This window comes from Otolemur garnettii, unplaced genomic scaffold (assembly GCF_000181295.1).
Source record: "Otolemur garnettii isolate 467f Iridium unplaced genomic scaffold, OtoGar3 scaffold00104, whole genome shotgun sequence".
NCBI lineage: Eukaryota > Metazoa > Chordata > Mammalia > Primates > Galagidae > Otolemur > Otolemur garnettii.
The window spans coordinates 7,335,166-7,345,829 of record NW_003852499.1 but is presented as its reverse complement, the minus strand read 5'-3'; the positions used below and the strand labels follow the sequence as shown (position 1 = coordinate 7,345,829).

The following is a 10,664-nucleotide window of genomic DNA, read 5'->3' as shown; positions in this document are numbered from 1 at the left end:
AATCCAGCCCAGGCCCGCCAAACAACAATAATGGCTGCAACCAAAAAATAGCTGGGCAGTGTGGGAGGCACCTGTGGTCCCAGCTACTTGGGAGGCTGAGGCAGGAGACTTACTTGAGCCCAGGAGTTGGAGGTTGCTGTGAGCAGTGAAGCCATGGCATTCTATCCAGGGGCTCAGTTTGAGGCTCTGTCTCAAAAAAAAAAACAAGAGCAGCAGTGCCTGTGGCTCAAAGGAGTAGGGTGCTGGCCCCATATGCCGGAAGTGGCAGGATCAAAGCCTGCCCCAGCCAAAAACTGCAAAAAAAAACAAAAAACAAAAAATACACTGAAACATGGAGTGTACCCACTCTTCCAAAAAATATTTTTTTAAAAAAGAAGAATATGATTAATAACAATAAAAAATCACGTTCTTCTTAGCACAAGTATACATTCTTAGACTGCCTGTATTGCTCTGAAAAGAACTGTGTATCTATGTGTATATACATTTATTTATATTTGTATATGTATGCTCTATATTTACATATATATATAAAATAGAGGGTCTCACAAAGTTGTCCAAATGCAGTGGCTATACACAGGTGTGAATAGAGCACTACAGCCTCAAATCCCTAAGCTCAAGTGATCCTCTGACCTCAGCCTCCTGAGAAGCCGGGAATATAGGCACACACCACTGTGCCTGACTAAAAACAATCCAGGGAAGTAAAAAACTGAAAGATTCTTACATTTGCCTCATCTTTCTCATACAAAAGCTATTTAGTCATTTCTCTGTTAGTAGGCATTATAACAACCAGAATTCTCTGTTACTCAGCCCTCTGACACATCCTTAAACAATGACACAGTTGATCATTCCCTTCTCCTTGAAAATTTCCTCTCCTTCACTTCCAGTACATCACCACAATCCCCTGGTTTTCCTCCTAATTCAATAACTTCTTCTAAATCTCCTCTACTGGGTTCCTCCTTGTTTCCCACAGTGTATCTAGAAGGTAAGTTCCATGAAGGTGGAGATTTGTGTTTTGTTCAAGACCAGCCAGGGCAATACAGCAAGACCTGGTTTCTATCAAAATAAAATAAAATTTAAAAAATAGAATACTCTGTATATAGTATGTGCTCAATATATACTCATTAAGGGAATGAATAAATAGTAAAATTTAATTTTTTTTTTTTGAGATATGTTGCCCTGGATAGAGTACCGTGGCATCACAGCTCACATCAACCTCAAATTCTTGGGCTCAAGTGATTCTCTTGTCTCAGCCTCCCAAGTAACTGGGACTATAGGTAATCACCACAATGCCCAGCTATTTACTTTTTTTTTGGTTGTAGATGTCATTGTTACTGGCAGGCATGGGCTGGATTCAAACCTACCAGCTCTGGTGTATGCGGCTGGCGCCCTAGCCGCTAAGCTACAAGCACCGAGCCACACAGTAAAATTTTAAATGTTAGCAAACCATCTGATTATATGTGCAAATCAAGCAACGGTTGGATGAATAAATCGGTGTCCCAAGGCTCAGATGCTTGAATCTCTTCTCTACCTAAATTCCCTCCCCTGATGATCTCACTTGCTTCATAATTTTAAATACCACCTATAAACTGAAAATAACCAAATTTCTCACTTTTCCTAGACATTCTCCTGAAATTCTAGTTTCTCCCCAAATGTGCTCCACCAACCACCGTCTCCATTTCAGTTACAGGCAATTTCATTCTTCCAGTTGCTCAGGCCAAAATCCTTATTCTTTTATTCTTTTGTTCTGTTCATATTCCACATCCAATTACCAGCAAACATTACAAGTCTATCGTCAAAATACATCCAAACTCTAACCACTTCTACCATTTCACCTTCCATCACCTTGGTTAAAAAGCTACTCTAACCCAGAACAGCACAACATAACCTCTTGACTAGTGTCCTTGCTTCTATCTTGCATCCCTGCTCAAAGTTCCCACAAAATAGCCACAGCAATTCATTTAAAACATAAGTCAGATTATATCATCCCTCTACTAAAAACTTCACAATGGATCTCCCAATAAAACATTGAAGGCCTTATAACAGTTTACAAGCTTCTGTATCCTCAACCCCCACATTCCTTCTCCTCCTCCTTTATTTCTCTCATCAATATCTAATATACTGTGTAATTTATTCGTTTATTACTGTTTTAAGGATTAAATACAACAGGCCTGGCACGGTGGCTTACTCCTGTAATCCTAGCACTTTGGAAGGCCAATACAGGAGGATCACTTGAGCCCAGGAGTTTAAGGCCAGCCTGGGCAACATAGCAAGACCTGGTCTCTACCAAAAAAAATTAAATTAAATTAAAAACAGAAAATATTCTGTACATAATGTGTGCTCAATATATACTCATTAAGTGAATGAATAGTGTTTATAGTAAAACTTCAATAAATGTTAGCAAACCAGCTAATTAAGTGCCAGCACTATTCTAAATACATGAATTAACTCATTTGACCATCCTAAGAGTTTAGGTACAACTGTTAATTATTCCCATTTTGCAGATAAAGAAATTAAGGCGAAGGTTAAGGTTGAGAAAATAAAGTTAAACAGTTTGCCCCAGTTATACAATGGCAAAGCCAAGGTTTGAATTCAGGCACTCTGACCCCAAAAACCTACACTCTAAGACACTGAAAGATCTGAAGAGCCAGAGAATTACATTTTATTCCACATAATCTGTACATACTATGCTAAGTTTATTTCATTACATTTCTCTTAAAATTGATAATGTACTAATTATTGTTTGATTAACCAAAATACTTCATTCCCTGATCTTTCTCCATTCAATGTTTCCGATACCATCATGTAAAACGTGTACTTAACTTTCATACTACTTCTGAAAACATAAATATACTGTAAAATAGAGCAACTATTGCTATGAAAACCTTCACTTTTAAGTTTCCAGTATTAATGCAGAGTTAACAGACTAGCGTATTTACCTATGATTTTAGTAATAAAGAAACGAAAAAGAATACCTCAGTAAACTCAACAAGGATATCACAAGTAAGAACTACCAAGCAATTTTTTTTTCAATTTTTTTTTATTTTTATTTATTTGAGACAGAGTCTCACTTTGTCACCCTCGATGGAGTGCCATGGCATCACAGCTCACAGCAACCTCAAACTCTTGGGCTTAAGTGATTCTCTTGCCTCAGCCTCCCAAGTAGCTGGGACTACAAATGCCTGCCACAACGCCCAGCTATTTTGCTGTTGTTGTTGTTGTTGCAGTTGTCATTGTTGTTTAGCAGGCCCTGGTTGGGCTCAAACCCGCCAGCCCCAGTGTATGTGGCCAGCTCCCTAACCACTGAGCTATGGTGTCAATCCCAAGCAATTATTTCTTGAAAAATAAAACAGGGATTTTTTTCAGGCATGAGAAATTCTAAACAGAAATAGCTTCTACCTTAGACTTTCCCTCAAATTATACAATTTCATTCCTACAAGAATCACATCTGTCAGCCATGCAAATGTCATTTCAGGGTACATACACAAAATGTTTCATCCAGTCCCAATAAATTAAATCAAAATATAATTTAAAAACCAAAATTAAGTATGTCAATTTTAAGTTTTCCTTCTAATTAACCCAAAATCAACACTAGTCACTGTACCAACCTTTAATTTGTTCTGAATAGTTAAATATTTTATTTATAATTATAAATTGGACCACACACTTTCTCACTTAATAGCTATTATATCCTCTGTTTTCTTTAAGTCTCTACAAGTAGAAGTATTTACTAGAAGATAATCTGCTCTGGCTTGGCGCCTGTGGTTCAAGAGGCTAAGGCGCCAGCCACACATACCTAAGGTGGTGGGTTCGAATCCAGCCCAGGCCTCCCAAACAACAATGACAGCTGCAACCAAAAAAATAGTCGGGTGTTGTGGCGAGTGCCTGTGGTCCCAGCTACTTGGGAGGCTCAGGCAGGTGACTCGCTTGAGCCCAGGAGTTGGAGGCTGCTGTGAGCTGTGATGTCACAGCACTCTACCCAAGGGACAGCTTGAGGCTCTGTCTCAAACAAAAAAAAAAAAAGAAGATAATCTGCTCATTAAATAGGCATGTTAAAAAAAAGTCAATGATCTGCAATTTCTGAAACTCTCATCTGTATATGTCTCTCACTGATTAAAAGAAAGCACTTCTCTGGCTATTTTCCCAAATAAACTGGTAAACCTTGGGATAGTCACTGCTTAAATTCCACTTCATGGTGGTTTCTCTTCCTCCATAAATGAATTATTGAGAGTCATGCCTACTTCCACTCATTACATAATACATGTCCATCACAGGACCTGTTTTCTGAACAAGAAATAGCTTAAATGACACTGATAAGTAAGGTCAGTGAATATTGTAATCGAATAGGGAGCAGGAATTCAGAAACGATGTTTTCTGATTTACTATGCTAAACTGTGAAACACTGATGTGAACAACTCAAAGGAACACTGTTTACTCTTAGTAACATTTCCCTACAAAGTGAGACACGTGCTCCCAAAATGTTTTAAAAACACTTGACTCCAAAAACATTTCTCAGAATTTGAGGGGCCCACCTAAAAATAAAAAATAAACTCCACTTCATTTTAAAGCACTGAATAAGGACCGCACATCTGCAATTGAGAAAAATAATCTCCAATAATTTAGCGTAGAACACAAAATAGCTAAATGTCAAGGTCTACTGAGTAAGGAGCTGTAAAAGACAGCTGTGCTTTAAAAGCACTTTTCATATAATTAGCTACAACATAACTGTTCAAATTGTTCACTTTCTCCACAAAGCAGTCAACCGCAACCACCTGCAACTATTACTCAGAAATGTCTTCCAAAGCAACCACCTGAGTCTCAGGCCTTCTCTCAAGAGCCCAGGATAAAACCCCCGTAAAAAAGGGGTTGAGGGTAGTATAAAGAAATCTTTTAAGCACAGGAAAAAATCTGGAAGGCACCACCTTTAAGAAGCTGAGGGTAATGCGACCTATACCCTAAGGGTTGCTGCCAGAATGAAGTTGTCTAATTCCCAAGATCTCCCTCTTCTTGGGTGTAAAACTTCAGATCCATCCACGCTCACAGTTTACCTCAGCAACGCAAAGGGATTCCCTTCTCTCCCTGGTCCCTCACTCACCCCGCTAGGAAAAAAAGAAAAACCCTGAGGTAGAAACGTGAGATCTAGCGATACAGGTTGCCTCAAAGGCAACCTCTACAGCTCATCTTCCTTCTGAAATACAACCCTTCATCTTCCATCTCACCATTTCACCAAAAAAAAAAAGAAGAAAAGAACATCTTCAGCATTTTACATCACTCACCTAAACCCACAGACTCGCCCTAACCTCGTGGCTCCCCAGTTCCTCCGTCTCCTCACTACCTTGCTCCAACATCACGCCTCCTAAACCTCCCACCTTCCGTTCTCCAAGTGCCCAAAACCCCTATCTCCCACCTCCAGCCCCGGTCCCCACGTCCACTGTGCCAGCTCCCGCCCAATCCCGGAGCGCGGCAGGGTGGAGACCGCCGGTGGGCTGCGGTGGGTTAGGGTGGGGTCCGCTCCTGCCCGGACTTCCCCACCCCCAGGTCGGGCGAGGAGGGGGAGGGGGTCCTGAAGCCTCACCTACTGCTCCGCCCCTCCCCGGGGGCGTTCTGCCCTGCCCAGCCAGGGCCGTGAGCTAGAAGCCGGGCAGGAGGCAGACGCCTCAGCGCTAGCGACAGGCGGGAAGCTCCAGGTCCCACCCGACTTCCGCGCTGCCGCCGCCGCGTCCGTCTCACCCTCCTCAGGGCTGCCGCTGTTGCCTCTGCTACCGCCGGGCGCAGACGCCGCCGCCGCCACTACCCTGCCGCCGCCGCCGCCACAGCCACAGCCCGGCCCGGGCGCCCGCGACGTCACCGCGCCCCGCCCCCTGCGCGAGACACCTAGCCCCGCCCCAGCCCCGCCGCCGGGCCCAGCTCCGCCCCGCGCCCCGCCCGCTGCCTAGACTTCTCTAGCCCTCCTGGGGACTGGGTTCTGGTGCTCGCAGGCCTCCGGGCGCTTTCAGGGACTCGGCTAGCTGGAGGCCGGGAAACTGGGATGATAGGGCGCCACAGCTGCGGGTCGGCGCCAAGCAGAGCCGCGGGCGCGGAACGTACTCATGTACACACACGCGCGCTCACACGGGCACGGCCCCTGCGGCCTCGGGAGGGGAGCGCTGCGGCCGACTTTGCGAGAGGCGGTAGGTGGGAGCGGCGTTTGTCTCCTCCTGCTTGCCGTAGGAAGTGGACTGCTGGAAGCCGAAGAAGTAGAGTGGTGTCTTTCCCAAACCTTAGAGTCGCCCCACCCCCTTCTTCACGGGCCCGTTACCCGAGCCCCGGACGGCCACCGCCGTACGGAGCGGTTCTGGGATTACCACGGATTCACGGCTGCATTGGACACCCTTTGTCCAAAGAAAGCTGAATCCACCCACCACGTCCTCTTGGCTTTAACGGAATGTGGCCGCGGAAGGTAGTAGTGTGAACTGAGGCACTGGACTGTCCACACGGGCATCGCAGAAAACCCACACCAGCGCACGTCGTTTTTCTGTAGTGGTTATGCCAGGAGAGGAAAGCATTGCGAAAATTAATGTCGATGTTAATGTCCCTGCTCAGTACCAAATGCTGTAGGATGTTAGTAGTTTTACTTAGCCCGCAGGACCGCTCAGAGGGTCTTTCCCAAACTAGTGCCAGATTTCAGGCAACCCAGTATTCCTGTCCTGAATTGCAGTCGGTTTTTCTTTGTCGGAGCCATCCAAAGAGGGTACCTACAACCATTAAATCAAGGATGTAGATAAGGTATCTCTAAAGCAAGAATGTAACAATGGTGTGGATTATATTCCCAGCCTCCCAGGGTTTATTAAAATAATTTAAAATGCCTTTGAGAGGAGTGAAGAGTCATCATTTTCTCTTCCATGACTGTAATTAACCAGTTTATACCCCTTCATAAAACCTATGAGCAGTTTCCCGTCTCTCATCAGTACAGGATGATTACTCACCAACTTCTGTTTCATCCTGCCCACTCTCTAATTGTCCCCTCCCAGGATCGCCATACACTTGGATCTTTGCCTTTTCAGGGCCTGCTATATAATGTCTCCTTCAGTACTTCCCACATAATGACCACCAACTGTTAGACGATGTGCTGCCAGACAGGCATCCTAAAATTTTTCGTTTCTTAAACATCCGGCTGTTAACTCAGAAAGGGCCATACTGCCACTATATTTCAAGACCTCTGTCATCTAACTCCTAACCTGCTGGTCCTGATACCCAATAGTGTGGTAAGGTAAAAGAAACAAATTGGGAATCAGTATATCTTCCTGTTCTCCATTCTGCCATTGTCTACTTGTGTAACCTCTGGGTCCTATTTGACTATAAAATGGAGTTTGAAGTAGGTGTCTGAGATCCATCATATCCCTAAAATAAGTGAATCCAGAGGGTTAAGAGGCTAAGCCCTAAGTTATACACAGGAATACTGTAGTAACACAGATTCAGCTTTTTTTGTTTGTTTTTGCCACTGCACTGGTTGTTTCCTAACCTGCCCCAGATATCTTTTTGAAACCTACATTTGGAATTTTTTACTAAAGCTGGCTGAGTACATTCATTGCCTCTTCTTCCTGAAACCTCATAAAATGATGATAAAAATGAGAAATACCTACAAAGAATAGAAAATGAGAAGACAACAATTGGAAGATAATTATTTTTAATTTGCCGTGCACCAATAAGTGTGGTCTGACTAAAACGAATGGAGGAAACCACAGTGTAGAGTGGGTGCAGAGGATGCTGCAGAAAGGAAGGGAGCCTATCTGCCCAGAAGTGCTTTAGAAAGATTTGGAGACACAGACAAGACAGAGGGCAAGAGTCAGAAGCAGGGCTAAAAACAGGGAGACTAAATAAAGGTCTGTATATAGAATGAAACAGCAGCACTCCCTCTGTATCCCAGATACAATAGCAAGGCATTTATCTCAAGCTAAAAATCAAGTGTTCTCATAATCTCTGGGGAGAATTTGGTCAGCTGTTATGCGTATTGAATGCCTAAGAATAAAGCATTCTTTATTCTAGCACAATACCTAGTTTCCCACCCACTAACCCTATAGTGAAGTTGAGCAAGTCAGCAAGACCTTAGTGCTATGGTTTGGACATGGTTTATTTGTCCCCACCAAATCTCATGTAGAAATCTGGAGGACCAGTCCAGAGGTGTTGGGAGATGGGGCCTGGTGAGAGGTGTTTGGCTCATGGGGGAGGAGCCTTCACAAATTGCTTGGTGCCTTTCTTACAGTAGTAAGTGAATTCTTGCTCTTGCAAGACTCTATTGATTTGGAGGGGAATGGATTACTTCCCCTGAGAATGGCTGTTATACAGTTAGGATGACCCTTGGGTTTGGTCTTTCTTCACATGTGCATGCTTACCCTTGACCTTCACCATGGTTTGATACAGCACAAAACCCCTCATCAGCAGCTGACCAGAGGCTCCTGCCAGGTTTCTTGAACCTGCAGAACTATGAGCTCAATAAACCCCTTTTCTTTATAAATTACTCAGCATCAGGTACTCCTTTATAGCAACATGAAATGGACAATGACACACCCATGTTCACAAGACTCCTCATCAGCTTTCCAATTGCCTCATCTTAAATATGAACAGACAACTAAGGATTATTAGATATTTAAGGAGGTCTCTTGACACGGGGCAGGGGGGAAATAAACAGAAAATGTGACCATAAAGGAAAAAGAAACATCAGAGAATGTAGAAAAATGAAAAAACTAGTATACTAGCATACTCAGATGAAGTAACAATCCAAGATTAAAAAGTAGGTGTGAAGCTGGGCATGGTGGCATATGCCTATAATCCCAGCTTTTTGAGAGTCAGAGGAGGGAGGATTGCTTGAGCCTGAGAGTTCTGGGCTGTAATGTGCTATACTGATAAGGTATTCATACTAAGGTTGTATCTGGTGACTTTCCAGGAGTGGGGGACCAGCAGGTTACCTAAAGACAGGCGAACTGGCCCAAATCGGAAACAGAGGCTATCAGCTCAGTGCCTGTAGCTCAGTGGTTAGGGCGCTGGCTACATATACCAGGTTCGAACCTGGCCTGGACATGCCAAACAACAATGATGACTATAACAAAAAAAAGTCAGGCACTGTGGCAGGCTCCTGTAGTCCCAGCTACTTGGGAGGCTGAGGCAAGAGAATTGCTTAAGCCCAAGAGTTTGAGGTTGCTGTGAGCTGTGAGGCCATGGCACTCTACCCAGGGTGACAGCTTGAGACTATCTCAAAAAAAAAAAAAAAAAAAAGAACCAATGTTGAAATCAGTGATATAGACAGCACTAGGGACGCACACAAGAACAGTCTGTTAGGGTGGGTGAATTGAAAGTTTGATCCTTGGGGCGGTGCCTGTGGCTCAAAGGTGTAGGGCGCTGACCCCATATGCCGGAGGTGGTGGGTTCAAACCCAGCCCCGGCCAAAAAATAAATAAATAAAAAATAAAAGTTGCAACATTTATAAAAAAAAAAAAGAAAGTTTGATCCTTCCTTCCTTCCTTCTTCCTTCCTTTTCTTCCGTCCTTCTTACCTACCTCCCTCCCTTCTTTCTTTTCTTTTGAGACAGAGTCTCACTTTGTTGCCCTTGGTAGAATGCCTTGGCATCAAAGCTCACAGCAACCTTAAACTCTTGGGCTTAAGTGATCCTCCTATCTCCGCCTCCCAAGTAGCTAGGACTACAGGCGTCTGCCACCATGCCGGATTAGTTTTTTCCTATTTAGTAGCAATGGGATCTTGTTCTTGTTCAGACTAGTCCACTCACCTCAGCCTCCCAGGATTACAGGTGTTAGCCACAGCACTTGGCCCGATTAATTGTTTTAAAAGGGAATGGAATGGGTGGAAATATAGATTCAAGTGCTAACAATTATTTAGAGAATTTCTGCTATAAATGGGAACAGGGGAACATACCAGGAGGTGACAGGGGAAATGAGGTCAACATTATGTTCCTAAGTACCTTTCCCCTATGCTCAGATTCCGTTTGACATCATTTACTTCTGGTTGCTTCTGGTTTGGGACTTGTAGGTGAAGGACTAGCTTTGAATCCTCTTTTTATTAGCTATTTTATTTGCATAACAGTTTTATATACATATATACACATATATATGTATATATATATATAGATATATACATTTTATATACATTTATATACATATATGTATATAGATACAGTCTCAGCAAGTGATGTGCCTGGTTTTAGGCACAAGATGATGAAAGGAATAGTTAATGTAAAATTCAAATTGCTGTGATACTCTACCCCAAAGAACTGTTATTAGTTCACTTTCTTCAGATACTTCCTTGTCCCATGAACCACCTACTCCCAAATGTTATTTTAAACAACCATTTGTAACCACCTCCTCCCAAATGCTCACTCCCAACTGCCTTTCTAAATCAGGATTTCACAGTCCCAATTTGTTACTGTTCTTTCCAGTTGTCACTTTAACCTAGGAGCAAATTATCTTTGTCAGTCGCCATTCCTAATATGCCAAATTTTGAAACTGAAAGAAACTTAGGAAGTCTTTTGGTAAAAAGAAATGTTCCGGCTCGGTGCCTGTGGCTCAAGTGGCTAAGGTGCCAGCCACGTACACCCAAGGTGGCAGGTTCAAATCCAGCCTGGGCCTGCCAAACAACAATGATGGATGCAACCAAAAAAAAAAAAAATAGCCGGGCTT

The 10,664-nt window shown here is 43.4% G+C and overlaps 1 protein-coding gene across 6 annotated transcripts in view; it reads right to left on the bottom strand.

Annotated features, from left to right (window-relative positions):
- Positions 1 to 5,798, bottom strand: part of LOC100962189 (ELKS/Rab6-interacting/CAST family member 1) — a 285,037-nt gene extending 279,239 nt beyond the window's left edge. For 3 of the 6 annotated variants that reach the window (XM_023517103.1, XM_023517105.1, XM_023517108.1), the window contains exon 1: positions 5,573 to 5,787. The gene's annotated coding sequence lies outside the window, so the exon portion shown is untranslated. Of the gene's footprint in view, positions 1 to 5,572 lie in introns of all 6 variants that reach the window. The other 3 variants (XM_023517104.1, XM_023517106.1, XM_023517107.1) reach the window with 3 other exon arrangements.
- Between the last annotated feature and the right edge of the window lie 4,866 nt (positions 5,799 to 10,664).